Source organism: Suricata suricatta, chromosome 10, assembly GCF_006229205.1.
Source record: "Suricata suricatta isolate VVHF042 chromosome 10, meerkat_22Aug2017_6uvM2_HiC, whole genome shotgun sequence".
NCBI lineage: Eukaryota > Metazoa > Chordata > Mammalia > Carnivora > Herpestidae > Suricata > Suricata suricatta.
Genome location: NC_043709.1, coordinates 131,828,735 through 131,843,999, shown reverse-complemented (window position 1 = coordinate 131,843,999; position 15,265 = coordinate 131,828,735). Strand labels below are relative to the sequence as shown.

The window sequence follows — 15,265 nt, the reverse complement described above, 5'->3', positions numbered from 1 at the left end:
AGTGGAGGAAAGGCAGAGAGAGAGGGAGACACAGAATCGAAGCAGGCTCCAGGCTCTGAGCTGTCAGCACAGAGCCCGACTCGGGGCTTGAACTCACAAACCGTGAGATCATGACCTGAGCCAAAGTCCGACTCTTAACTGACTGAACCACCCAGGAGCCCCTCTTCCAGTGTATTTTTAGGCAGCCACTTGCTTCTTCTTTCAGTTGAAATTCTGGAAAATGTGGAGAGAATGTCTTTCCTGGCAACCTGACCCACTTCCCAAACAGCTGTACGTGTCCTTAGCAGACCCCATCTGGAAGCAAATGGGTCCATTGGCAATAGCTTTTCTGCTCACACTTGACCTTCACGGTTATTTTCATGACTGGCTCTGTCCTCCGCTGTGATCATTTGACTTTATGGCCCAGTTAATGAATTTTTCAATAAGTATTTAAGGAGCACCAGCTAAGTTGATGATGGATTTCACAGGGAATCAGAAGGAAATGCAAAAGAACAAACGACAAAAATCCTTTGCATTTTCTGAAACGTAACCATCAAAACCTGTAGGAGATAAAGAGTAACTTTTACAGAGATTCAGTTTTCACAAGGGTATTATTTTAACGTTGGGAGTCCTCCCTTCACGTGGTTGGGCTGTCTTGTGTAAGGGGGGGACCCCTTGATGGAATCGCGGGCATTGCTCGGAGAAGCCATCTGCTAAAGCTGCCCGAGAAAAACACGTAAGTGGAGGAAGAAATACACGACAATTAAATGTTTTTCTCACTATCACAATTGTGAGTCGCCTTCCTGAGTAGGTAAAGCTCTTCAGTGTGTCAGGAGGAGCAGACACAGGTGATTTTCACATGTGGGTTCAGTTTTAGAGGGAACAGCGACGTAGGCTTAACGAGAAAGCCAGAGCGACTGTTCCACTCCTGTCAAGCTCTTATCTGCCCCGGAGCGAGATGTTATCAGCAGGAACGTGTTTGTACACAAGCGCAGATGTGTGTGGTAAATAGGTCTTCCAGTCAGCGCAGGACAGCGACGGGCAGGTCCCCCCCAGCGGTGCCCCTGCTTTCCTCCTGCCCCATTGCTGCCTGCCGTCAGCACAGTGGCCAGAGCGGCTCTGCCCAAGCCACAGGCACCTGCCCAAGCCCCAGTCACAATTGCCACTCCCCTGCCCCAGCCCTGCAGGGGCCCCCTTCTCACCGACACTGCAGCCCTGCCCCGCCCTGACGCACCCACCGCACTCAGCTCCCCACACCCGCCTCTTCCTCAACATGCCAGATAAGCCTCAGGTCCTCTGGGTCTTAGTGTGAGCATCCGCGTCTCGGTGGGTGTTTCCATAATCACGCTACAGCCGCAAGACCTCCTTTCCATCCATACACACTATTCCCTCTACGTCCCCCTTCCCACTTGGTCCACCCTCCTGGAACACAAGATCCATAGGAACAAGACGATTTGTTCTGTTTCGTTTTCTATCATATCCCCTGACAACCCGGCACATAATATTAAAACAGTATTCGTTATATGGATGAATTAATCAAGGCAACTAATCACAATACCTTTATATATTAATCAAATGCATTCATTTGTGTATTTGTGTGAGAGTCAAATGCCTGTAGATTTAATTTGTTCTCTCACATCACAAGTTAACACAGTCATAAACTACAAGCAAGAGCAAATGCTTTGCTTTTGTTTTTACAATATTTGTTTTCTTTTTTCCCCTCGATTATTTTTGGGGTATAGTTGACAATTCAAAAATTGTATGTATTTAACAGGTGCAACAAGACGATTCGATGTGCACACAATCCAAGGCTGTTAACTACAGTCCCATTGTCTACATTAGGTCTTGAAGAACTGTGGAAACCTTTAATGGTTTTCACATCATAGGAAGTATCGCTTGTAAAAACAAAGATCAGGGACACCTGGGTGGCTCAGTCGGTTAAGCTTCTGTCTTTGGCTCACATCATGATCTCAAGGTCCATGAGTTCAAGCCACACATCTGGCTCTGTGCTGACAGCCTGGAGCCTGCTTTGGATTCTGTGTCTCCCTCTGTCTCTCTCCCTCCCCGCATTTCTCTCTCTCTCTCTCTCTCTCTCTCTCTCAAAAATAAACATTAACCTTTTTAAAGATAAAAAAAATAATCTTTTTTTTCTTTTAGCACAGAGCCCAATGTGGGGCTCAAACTTACAGATCATGAGATCATGACCTGAGCCAAAGGCCGACTTAGCCAACTGAGTCACCAGGTGCCCCTAAAAAACTTTTTGTAAAGAAAGAGTGAATTAATTTAAAAAATTTTTTTAATGTTTTATTTATTTTTGAGAGGGAGAGAGAGAAAGAGAGAGAGAGCAGGGGAGGGTCAGAGAGAGACAGAGACACAGAATCCGAAGACAGGCTCCAGGCTCTGAGCTGTCAGCACAGTGCCTGATGCCAGGCTCGAACCCACCAACCGTGAGATCGTGTCCTGAGCTGAAGCCGGACGCTCTACCTACTGAGCCACCCAGACACCCCTCTTTTTTTTAATGTTTATTTTTGAGAGAGAGAGAGAGACAGAGCACAAACAGGAGAAGGGCAGAGAGAGGAGGAGACACAGAATCTGAAGCAGGCTCTAGGCTCTGAGCTGTGAGCCCGACGCAGGGCTCAAACCCACCAGCCATGAGATCATGCCCTGAGCTGAAGTAGGATGCTTAACCGACCGAGCCACTCAGGTGCCCCTACAGGTGTGCATTCTTGAAGATAGTTTTATAAAAATATTACCTCCCAGAATGAAAGGTTTTGTTCCCAGACAAGTAACTGCCCATGAAGGGTCCTGAGATAAGGAGTTGTTGTTGAGAAAAGAATGCTGCTTCTCGATTTTCCTCACAGGTCTGTGTTGAAAGTGAGAGACAGGCAAACAGGTGGCTTCTTAGACTTAAAGACCCCTCAGACTTTTCATGTTCATGGTTTTGAGAGAATCAAAATCTATCAAGAAAGATTAGCTTTGGAGATACCAGTTTATGTTAAAGCAGCATGTAGGAGAATGATACATAAACCAGAAAGTCAACTGATAGGTTTTTTTATGTGCCTTCATTCATGAATATCTATTCGAGCCTTCTTGGTGTCAGGAACCATTTCAAGTATTGCTTCCATTCTAGGAGAAGAAGGGAGCACAGTCGAGTAAACAATAAAGGGAGCAAGATCACTTCAAAGAATCATAAATGTTTCTGAGGCTGCTCTATGGGTGATGTGATAATGATAAGGTGCCCGAGTGAGGGGCCCGTGTTGTGTTTAAATAAGACCTGCACGAGGAACACGGGCCAGAGGTTCGGATGCCTGGAGAAGAAACACAGAGCAACAGTTTTCCAAGGCAGAGGGAACAGCGAACTCTAACCTAACTTTCATTATTAAAATGGCAGAGTAAAAACAGTGCTGCTTTCTTCTATCAGAAATTGCCTCAAAGCAACAAGGCCAACGGCGACCACCACACGAAATCTCAGCGACATCAAACCATAGCACACGGAGAAGCACTGTCAAAGGCTTGTCGGCAGGCAGGATGCCTGTAAGTGTGGACTTTTGCTGGGAGAAGCCTTATTTACATTGACCACACACAGAATGGCACAGTATGGAGGACTCCCACCAGCCTTTGGTGCTGACGCTGGTAAAGCCTCCAGCATAGAATTAGTCCGAAATCAACACCTTCCACGTCCTGCTGAGTGGAAGAAACTAGACACAGAAGAGCAGCAGGTGTATGGCCCCAGTTACCTGAGCAGCTAGAGCAGGTGAAACTTACGTAGGTGATAGATTAGCAGTTTCCCACGGCCAGGGCTGGGGCTGGAAAATGACAGCCTAGACACGAGAGATCTTTCTGGAGAGATGGAAATGCTCAATGTCTCCATTTGGTGTACTTGATATACCTTTGGCAAAAGTCATTGACTTGTATAATTAAAATGTATGAATGTTGTGGCTAGGTAAATTGTTCCTTAAGACAGCTGTTAAAAATAATAAAATTAATAAAATACATCTTATACCCATTCTTGAACAGTAAAAACAGGTGGGAGACATTATTCCAACAAACTGCACGAGACCAGTGCCACTTGTTTAGTTTTTTGAGTTTTTGTTGCAGGGAGAACACTTAGCATGGAATCTATCCTCGTAACGAATGTCGAAGTGCATAATACAGCACTGGTCATCGTAGGCAAAGCGTTGTGCGGCAGATTTCCAGAACTTCTTCATCTTGCATAATTGAAGCTTTATCCTGTGGAACAGGAGCTCCCCGTTACCCCCTCCTCACCCCCCATCCCTAGCAACCTACTCTCTGTTTCTGTGAGTTTGACTGTGTTGGATTCCTTGTGTACATGAGATCATCATGTAGTATTTGTCCTTCTCTGACTGGCTTATTTCACTTAGCACACTGTCCCCCAGGTTCACGTAGATGGTCACTAATGTCTGGCTTTCCTGCTTGTCAAGGCTGAATCATATTCCGCTGTATGTATATACCACGTTTTCTTTATGAGTTCATCTGTCCAATTTGAGAAGGACACACAGAAAAGTACAGCCCAATCTTCTTCATATAGACAGATACAAACTATGAGCAAAATAATTTCAGTAATATCTAAAAACTAATCTATCATGCCTGATTGCAAGAGTAAACCTTAGAAAATTGGTGCGTCACCATCATAATTGATTAAGAGAAACTTTACCATCAGTTTAAGAAATGCAGAACAGCAATTGGTATAACTTGGCATCCATCCCTGATACAACCCTCAGCTTCGTTATGGAAAGGTACCTCCTTTGATAAAGAGCACCTAAGAAAAAACTTGGAGTCAATTTAATGTTCAAACATTGAAAACTTCATCACATGATGTCAATACCAAGGCCAAAATGTTTGCCTTCACCACATTTCAACATTAAACTGGAAGTTCTAGGCAGCAGAGTGAGATAAGAAAAGAAGTAAGCATATGAGCACTGGATAGGGAAAAAAAAGTATCACTATATGCAGATGAGATCTTGGTGCCCTTAGAAAACTAAAAAGACATCTATAAAGAGATTATAAGTTTGTGTGTTTATGCACAAAGTTAATATATAAAATTTGTGGATATTAATAAAGCAATAAACAAATTATTAAAAGCTTTTATTAAAATAATAGAGTAGATGGGTCAGAGACTGGCAGCTATTTTTTCTAGTTCTTTGAGCAACAGCTAACATAAAAATATAATATGTTTAGAGAGTACCTGATGCTTTGCTATATGTACATACTTGTGAAATGACTTCCACAGTCAAGTAAATTAACATTTCCATCACTCTGCAAACTTCCATTCTTGTTCTGTGTTTTGTTTTGTTTTTGGTGAGAACGCTTACAATCTAGCCTGTGAGCAAATGTAGAGCATGCAGTACAGTATGATTAACGACCTTCACTGTGTCATGTTTCAGATCTCAGAAATTATTCATCCTTCAGCTGGAAGATTATGCCCTTCGGTGAACCTCTCCTCCTTTCCCCCGTCCTCTGACTGCCCGGTGGCCGATTTTCTGTTTCCATAGGTTTGAGGTTTTGTTTTTGGGTTTTTTTTGCTCTTTTTAGATTCCCAAGTGAAATTATACATGGTTTATGATTCTCTGTGACTGGTTTCTCTCACTCAGCATAAATGTCTCCCCGCCAACCCCCAGGCTCATCCATGTTATCACAGCAGGCTTTCCTTCTTTTCTAAAGCTGACCAATATTCCATATTGTGTGTACACCACGTTTTCTCTACCCATTCACCATTGACACACATGTACATTGTTCCCGGATCTTGGCTCTTGTGAATAACGCCATTTCAAAGACATTTATTTCAGGGTTTTCCTGATCCTGCTCAAGGACTGGTATTTTCAGAGTGTGAACATTCATCAGTACAAGTAACTTGAACTACAACTCACCATTTAGGGTGACGGGACAGCTTGCTGATGTCAGCTATTCAGTATTGACAGGTGTCTTTTGGCCTTTGCCTGAACACCGGATAGTGCAGTGGGAGCAACAGTGTTTAGCAGCTGTTTCTCTTTTCATCTTGGAGTCTTTGCTTTGGAAAAATCAAATTTGCAGTTAACAAAAAGGAGACTGTTTCTAAACCTTTGGATTAGAAGGGTGAACATCTCTGTTAACGGGATAAGTAACCCATTTACTACTTTCTTACATCCATTCCCCTGTTCTGCCTCATTTTCAGCTTTTCTCACTCAGGAAGCACTTACTGGGCACATATTGTGGGACTGAGGCATAGTCCCGATCTTGGGGACCCGTATTCTAGCGGGAGGGGCTGAAGATGTGGATTAGCTTGCTAGGGCTGTGTAACAATGTACCCCAGATGGGGGGCTCCAACAACAGAAAGTTATTTGTTCTAGCTGCTTTTTCTCTGTGTCTTTCCCTCTGTGCATGTCTGTGTCCTAACTTCCTCTTTATACAAGGACATCAGCCATATTGGATTGGAACCAACACATATGACATTTATGGGTGGGCTCCAATGACATTTTTTTAAATGTTTTTTTTAATTTATTTTTGAGAGACAGAGAGACAGCATGAGCAGGGAGGGTCAGAGAGAGAGGGAGACACAGAATCTGAAGATAGGCTCCAGGCTCTGAGCTAGCTGTCAGCAGGGAGCTCGATGCGGGGCTCAAACCCACGAATCGTGAGATCTTGACCCAAGCCGAAGCCGGATGCTTAACCGACTGAGCCACCCAGGCACCCCTCCAATGACATTTATTAGCCCACTCACTTAACATTAATCACCTCCATAAAGACCCTATTTCTGAATACAATCACATTCTGAGATACTGAGAGTCAGGACTTCAACATATGAATTTTGGAGGGTTGGACACAATGAAGCCCATCACAAAAGGTAAATGACTAACTGTTTTATAACATGACTCTACAGGGCAAGGTGTCTAGAAAGCCTTCCGAGGGTAGATAATGTGAACAAGACCTGGAACAATGAGTCCACTGTCTCCAAGGGATGAAGTAAGCACAGGACATTCTAGAAGCAGGGGATGGCATGGGCAAAGAGAAGAAGCTGTGGGTTTATAGCAGGTTTGGAAAGCATGGAGCTGTCGTCTTCAAGTGGAGTGGCAGATGGGTGGTAGGAAGGAGAGGACATTCAGACCTAGGAGGTTGCAGCAGCAGCCATAGTAGCCAGCATTATATTTGGAGAAGAAAATTGCAAACTCAGTGGGACAGCCTGAGTAATTTGATTGCATCAACCCCCCAACCCATCCTATATAAAGGAGTTCTCTGTAGAGTCATTTACTTTGCTTATTTGGTTGTTAAATTACCACCTGTTCCTGCTGATGGGTTTGCAGAGAAATTCACAGATGTTGCTGATATTTTCAACCTAGCCATGTTGGTTTTGAACAGTGACTGGTTTTGTCTTTTGTGGAGAAAATACCTGCTTGCACAGCATCCTTGGGAAGAGACACTACAAGGTCAATATATTCTTGTTAGATGCCTCAAGTTACTGATCGAAATCACATTTTGTGATGGACCTCTGCCCTCCTTTCTAACAAGTGGAGACATGTCAACTATGGGTAAATATGGTAGATTTTTTGTTTGTTTTTTCCATTTTCACACAAAAGCAGTTCTTGAAACCAAGACTATTTGATGTGCTTTTCTGTTGTTACTTTTCTACAGGTTAAAAAAATAGGTTAAGAGTGACCGGATCATGTCACTTTTCAGTATTTTCCCAAACTGAACAAAGTTTTTCATTTCCGGACAAATACCACCACAATACTATCAAGGACAACAGGCTTATTAAAGAATATTAGGGATTTTGCTAATTTCTGGGATTTTTATCCATTGTGTTATCTTGGCCAAAGGAAATCTATATATTAAAATGCCTTTATTCAAGGATTAGTTGTAGAAAATCTACAGGCTGAGTTTCTGATGTAATAAAAATCATAACGATCATTTACCAAAAGCTTAAATAATGGAATCTTGAAGAATTAAACTCAAAGAAGAATGGGAAGAGCAGTATCAAAAAGTTATTGCACATTTCAAGATTGCTTGAGAGAATTTTTGAATGAGATGATAGAAAGCAGACATGCCAAGTGATTGGAGTAGAATCATGTGATACAAACAAAAAACTCTTTTAGTTTGTTGTTTTCTTCTCAAGTCAGAGGGAAAGCAGTGGAAACCAAGTCTGTGGACATGGACTCGGCCATCCCTAGATGACATAAGTTAGAATTTCCTACAGAAATGTAAACATTTCATGGAGACATTTAAGTTCTAACCAAAGTTAAGTTCTAACCCAATGTAAAAATTTAATGGAGACATTTAAGTCCTAACCAGCTGCCATAATTATAGCTAGGAAATTAGCTGCTGCGTTAGTGTGAAGTCCTAGGTCTTTTCGTACTTTTTTGATAATATGGAAAATAAAACTATACAAGTTTTAAGCTTCATTTCATTTTTCTAAACATTTATTCATTTTTGAGAGACAGAGAGACAGAGCAGAAGCAGGGGAGGGCAGAGAGAGAGGGAGACACAGAATCTGAAGTAGCTCCAGGTTCTGAGCTGTCAGCACAGAGCCCGATGCGAAGCTCAAACCCACAGACCATGAGGTCCTGACCTGAGCTGACGTCAGATGCTTAACTGACTGAGCCACCCTGGTGCCCCTTTAAGCTTCATTTAATTTGTCACTTACTATAGGGATTTTTGTAGATACAGTTCCTGCAATAGAGTATGAAGTTGGTATCATTTCTCCCTTTTTACATAAAAGGAAATTGACAGCTAGAAACTACACACAATTTGCTAATATGGTAGAATGTAGGTTTCGATGCAGATTTGATTTCAAGTCTGGGTTCTGATACCCTTCCCATGGTACACACTAAGCATACAAAGAATATTTGTTGAGTGAATACATTTTTTAGTATTAAGTATATAAAATAAAAAGTAAGAAACAAAATAGCTCAGTCCATCCTCCCACTGCAGATTTTGAAGCTTTTCCCTGTGCTATCCTTACCTGCTGAATTATTTTATCTCTTTAATATAGTAAGTGGGTAAGACTTCAATGCTTTGTAAGCATCTTAGAAGATCTTCTAAGTCTTGGGATCTAGAGGTGATTTCTGTAAAGAATGAATTATGACTTTTTTTTTTTTTTTTTTCAGAAAAGTCACCAGTAGACATGTTGGTAATTCAATTGGTAAAGCCCGAGACTTTTGATCTTAGGACTGTGAGTTTGAGTCCCACATGGGATGTAGATATTACTTAAAAATAAAATTTTAAAATAAAAAACACTGGAGGATTGATGGACGGATATGGGTGGGGGTGGCCTTGATAGGTGGTGGGTATTAAGGAAGGCATTTGTTATGATGAACACTGGGTATTATACGTAGGTGATGAATCACTGAATTGAACTCCTGAAACATATATCACATTGTATGTTAACTAACTAGAATTTAAATAAAAATTTGAAAAATAATGAAGAAAAGAAAAAGGAAAAAAACCCACCGAGACTGCAGCTTTTTGCTTTTCCTGCATTCAAGAATTATTTAAATTTCCCATATTCACTTTCTATTCTACCCAAGGTATAGGGACAGCAGTTGTGGTTGAAGAGCAGACTATGGTCTTCTTTGTGTCTCCTATTGACCTGAATTATCATCTCACTGTCTCTGATCTGAAAGATTCAAGCATCCTCATTATTATTATTATTTAGAGACAGAGAGAAATGCAAGCAGGGGAGCGGCAGAGAGAGAATCCCAAGTAGGCTCCACACTGCCAGCACAGAGTCAGCTATGGGGCTCAAAGCTGCAAACCATGAGATCATGACCTGAGCCTAGATCAAGAGTTGGACACTTAACCAAAGGAATCATCCGAGCACCAATCAAGCATTACTGACAGCAGTTTGAGTTAATAAATAAGTTTGAGTAAGACCTTACTGCTTGTGGATTTCTAATTCTAATCTTTACCTTCCTTTAGTGTCTAGTCCCTCTCTATCTCCCCAAATTGATCCCCTTCTATTTCCATAAATGACCTCACCTACACTAGCTGAGTAATTTTTGGCCATGACATGTACATTCCCATTCCACACTCTGCCCAAGACGGTCTTCAGCCTGGAATCTTCTGTCTACTTCTCTGCCTGTGCGATTCTGTTTTGTAACCCCAGTCAAGTTCCACCTCTCCCCTGGAGAGTCACTCTGAAGATAATGAGTCTTTCTTCATGTCATTTATTTAGCTTCTAGAATATGCTATTTCATGGTATTAGTCCTGTAAGCAGGTGTTGTCATTGTTGTTCCTGCTTCAGCTTCCCCAACACTTAGATTGTGGTTTGAAAAAACACACACTCAGAAAAAGCATGCAGATAAGGTTATTGATATTGTTGATGATGCTGGGAATGAACAATTTGTTTCAGTTTTTTAAACATAATGAACCAAAGATTGAACTTGAAGTGAAACCAATCAGTTGGTTCTAAACTTTACCTAATGCAAACACCTTCAGCTGACCAACCCTCTGGGCAGACTCCGTTGCTCTGTTATTATTAGACTGTAAGTCATTATAAAGGAGGGATGAGACTCCTCATGACAACTCTGTAGCTTAGAGTTATAATGCCTCATGGGCCCCTCACTCATGGTTAACCCCAAGAAGTTAGTGTGGCATTTTGCTTAGCTTGGATTTCCCCCCAAAAAGCAGAACTAGAAATAAGAATTTTTAAAAATTCAAGTTAGTTAACAGATAATGTAGTCTTTGCTTCAGGAGAAATTAGAATTTTTATGGCATTGTTTTCTGTGAGAAGAGGTTTCAGAGGAAGGAGAGTTGAGGGGGTGAAAGAGAGACTCCATGAGAGCATTGTTGAGCTGTGGGCTGTGGGAAACTGAGGTTCAGCCCCAAGGGTCATCCGAGGAACCGTGTAGGATGTCCTTCAGAGTTGCCTGTGCAGGACGGAAATAGAGTACTTAATCACTGGCTCCCAGCCCAAGGTCAAGGGTTACCCCAGGAGTTTGCCCACTGGTAGAAGGGCTGGTCCGGTTCTTCTCGACATCCCTCACGACAGAAGCAAAGATGTCCCTGGACAGAAGACAAAGGATACATACACAACACAGGTGAAGTGAGGCACTGACTACCCCACCTGTGCATAAGTAGTTGCGGGGGGGAGGGGGGAGCCGGGGGGATACCAGAGCAGAAGATGTGAGGTGAGATAAAGCAGCAATGATGTCCGACTTCTGTTCTTTCCTATTCACCTCGTATACGACCTCAGAATCCTCTCAGGGCAGCGTTCCAGAAAGCTTGTACTGGTTTACTGGAGTTGGCGGGCAAAATAAAGCAAGCTGCTCTCTCCAGAATAGTTTATTGAAAACAGTGTGGGATCAAGGTCTTGAGTATGTCTGTATGCACGTTACTAAACATGGTTGATTAATCTGGTACTGAAAACCTTGTGGATTTCCTACGTGGGTTCTCATGGGAGTCAGCACTAATTCTGGGAAGACAGGGAGATTTTGCTCTCCCTAGAGGGCCAGGCAATGAAGTCAAGCCAAAGAAGACAGATATTATTGGCAACAGAAGCGATAGGAGCCTCCAACGCCATTCAGGAGCCCTCTCTCTGCTCCTTATTCAGGGAGGCACTGAATGGTAGCATCTGAATGCTTCTGAACACTTTGTGAGAATCAGTAAAATATTTAAAGCAGTTTACCTTGTCAGTTACAATTTATTTCAACCCCTCCTAGTCTCAGGAAATCTTTTCCCCAATTACCACGCACCATAAGCACGTGTGACTGATTTTTGGATTATTAAGATAGATTATCCAGTTGATAAATATTACCTGTGAAAGAGGTAAGAGAGGAGTGAGGCAAATGAATAACAAAATTGATTATTCAGAATACCATCTGTTCTCCAAGAAATCATTAAGATGCACATTGTACTCTGAATCATCATTGGCGAGCTATTTCACAAAGAATTCCTCTCTGGAATCGTGTCTTAGGTAATAAACATGAGAAGATGTGCTAGCAGATTACAAATTAATCAATAGCACAACACTGACATGAGAAGCCTTAAATTGGAGACATGGCTACGTAGTCAGCCACATATGCTAATAATCTTGTAACTCTAGGAAAAAGTCTTATGCCAATCACCCGGTATTGAAGACCCAGAGGAACCATGTGGTTTGTGGCTAGACCTGCATAACTGAGAGAAAAATTGGATACGATTTCTTCACTGAAGTATCCTTATTGGATTTTTAGAAATACCCAAGTTTACTTCTAGAGCGCATTGGCTTCTAGACTGAGTAATTGGGGGGAAAGGGGTATTAGAGGTCGCTTCTCTTGAAAGGAATACAAATCCCCAATAAACATCCAAATAAACAACACAAACTAGTCTTTCTTGGTGTGAGCATGCAGAGGGAGCAAAGGGCTCTGTTAGCACAGAGCACGGGAGCTGTTAAAAGAGCAATGATTAAGTCAGAACCCATCTCTTGCTTTGCTGTAAAAGTCTGAAGTAGTTTGGTGAGTTCAGTGCAAAACAACAGTACAAAGTTTAACACTGCTGATGGAAAAATCAAAAACGGTATAGAGGAAAAAGAACAGTCTTCGTCACTGGAGAACCTGTGCCAACGCGGGCCACGGGGGGCTCCCAGAGGTCACTGCTCTCATAGAAATCACAAGGCTCCGTATGTTTGATTTGTCAGAAGTGCGCTCGTTCGCCAGCTTCTTCCCATGTGTGCTTCCTGATTTAAATGTTTTCTTATTTGATTTGATATTAAATAATTATTCTTCCCAAGTTCTCTTAGGGATTCGTCGTAGAATTCTAGGAGCTAAAGGTAGACATAAATGAAAGTCAAAGTTGTTAATTTGCAAATGCTAATTAATTCGGCACAACGAAACATTATCATGTGAAGATTGATGGAAACTTCATGAACCAGACATTTTTCATGCAGCTGTGAGGAGTGAGTTTCCAGTGGCAGCGAAAAACACAATTTGCATATGCAAAACAAGACAGCTTGAACAATGTCTTAATTGTTGTTATTTAAATGAGGCATGATTAATTAGAATTCACAAAGCATGCTAGCTTTTACTCCATTAATTGTATAGATGCAAACTGCCAAATAAAAACAGTGCATATTTGGCTCCAGTTTGCCAAATTCGACATAAACTGAGAATTCTTAAATCAAGAAGCTAGTCAGGGAATTCCCCTCTGGTAGGAACTATTTCTTTCTCATTGTCGCTCCCCCTGCGTGTCTCGAATACAGGGGAGAAATCTTGTTTGCCTTTCTTTCTGGAATAGAACTGGAGGACTTAAAAAAAAACATAAGATAAACGTAACTACAAAGGAAAATCTAAAACACACACAGGTAACAATGGAACACAATTCAAAGTTCAAATTTCTGAGCCAAGGAACCTGTGCACTGAGGCTGAGTTGGTTGCTTTTCCTCACTTGCAAGGCAGCTGGTGTCAGGGCTGGTTCCTTCTCCCAGCTCACTGCCAGGAAGGAAGATTCCTGGAGTGTCCCTAACTCACCAGTGCAGCCATTTATTTGGCTCAGGTTACTGGCACTTTAGTCCTCAAGGGACGTGAGCCAACCCTGGGCATTGATTTCTTCCCACATCCTTCCCAGAGAAGACGCTGGGATGTGAAGAATCACATCTCCTAGAATTTCTTTGCTGATGTTTTGTTTTGTTTTGTTTTTTGAATATGATTTAGATCCACTGAGCAGAAACATTTGCTTTGGATCTGAAGTTGACGTGGGCAATGAACCCCTTTCTCTTGGTAAGATCCAGGCAGCAGTCCGGTTCTGTAACTGCACGTATGTGTAAAGGCAGCTATTTTCCCTTCTTGATGCCTGATCGCAGCAGAAAACAGCAGCTCTCCTGGCTGCCAGGTACTGCAGTATAATTTAAAAGTTGTTCTTAGAAACATGGACTCGAATTGGTTTCTGCAGCTTCCTTCATGATCTCGGAATGTGTTTAATAGCCTGTGATAAGAGTCTTTCTTACTTAAACCAGTGAGCGTGGAGTCTATTGTCTGCAGCTGAACTTTTACCCTAATAGTCATTAGTATCAGTATTCCTAAGAAAACGAGGGAATCTGGGGATGGCGATCTAATCTGGATGGATGGGAAAGCAATAAAGACACCATATCTTTAGAATATGGGCGACCTGTTTTTCACTGTGCTGGAAAGCCTAATGAAAATGATATATGCTAAGCACAAGATTTAAATTCTATTTTTTAATAAATAGAGAACCTTAAGAACATTTCTTATGTTTTATAGCCATAGGGTGATCCCTCTAAAAATCAGAGACACCGGCTACCTTTGTGAGCTGCTGAATCACAGCAGAAGCTGTGCATTTCAAGCCTCTCACCGTCTTTGTGTGTGTGTGTGTGTGTGTGTGTGTGTGTGTGTGTGTGCAAAAAGAACCATGATAGGAAAGAGAAGGTGGGAAGGAGGATGGTTGGACAGACTCAAACCCTAATGAAGCTTCCTCACCAGCAAAGGAGAAGCCTCCTGTGTTACTTCATGTAAAGATCTCACGTGAGGTGCTCACCTAACGGGGTGGCTGCTCTCTCCCTTCCTCTAGATCCCTGATTTCTCCCTTCCTTCAGTGATGGAGTCAGGGTCCCGGCAAAGCTCAGGGAATAAGCACAGAGTCTTACCTGAAGGGAACAGGCTTGCGCTCAACAAATGGCAAGACTTTGCTAGTTCATATCAATAGAAGCCAGGGAAGAATGGGAGCAAGATTCTCAAGGTCATAGAAGAAAAGAATTCTAAGAATTCTAAGAAAGAAATCTAATTCTAGATTAGGCTGAGTTTATCAAATAGGGGCACATCCAAGGTTCTGGGTTCAGTGGGTTTGCTTGGATAATTGAGTATGGTTCTCAACATCTGCTCGGAGGGGTGACGAAACATTGACTCGGGAAGTCGTAGCCCACGCTAACGGACTTAGCGATGCCACAAATGCCTCGGCTTAAGGCACACAGAGGAATCAAAATACTTAAGGAGGTAAAAATGCTAGAGGGGATTTATCATGTTGAACTCACTCACCCCTTGCATTAATTACCTACTGGTGCTGTAACAAATTGCCACAAATTGAGTGGTTGTAACAGCACAAATGTATTAGGTTATGGTTCTCGAAGTCAGAAGTACGAAAATCAAGGCATTGGCAGGGCTGTGTTCTTTCTGGGTGCTCTGGGGGAGTCTGTCCCTTGATTTCCCAGCTTCTAGGCACCACCGCATTCTTTGATCTGCCTCCTTTCTCCATCTTCAAAACCTGCCACGGAACATCTTCAGATCTCTCTGCCTCTCCCCCTCCCCCACCAACACACACACATCTTTCTTTCAGAGCCACGCCTCCTTCTGCCCCGCGCCTCCTG

General features: G+C 42.3%; 1 long non-coding RNA gene across 1 annotated transcript; it reads right to left on the bottom strand.

Moving 5' to 3' along the window:
• Positions 1 to 12,131: 12,131 nt before the first annotated feature.
• Positions 12,132 to 14,604, bottom strand: LOC115304844. The gene is made up of 2 exons (XR_003914634.1): positions 14,549 to 14,604; positions 12,132 to 12,712 (listed from the first exon to the last, which is right to left on the bottom strand). It is a non-coding gene; the product is annotated as an uncharacterized LOC115304844 (long non-coding RNA).
• Positions 14,605 to 15,265: the final 661 nt, after the last annotated feature.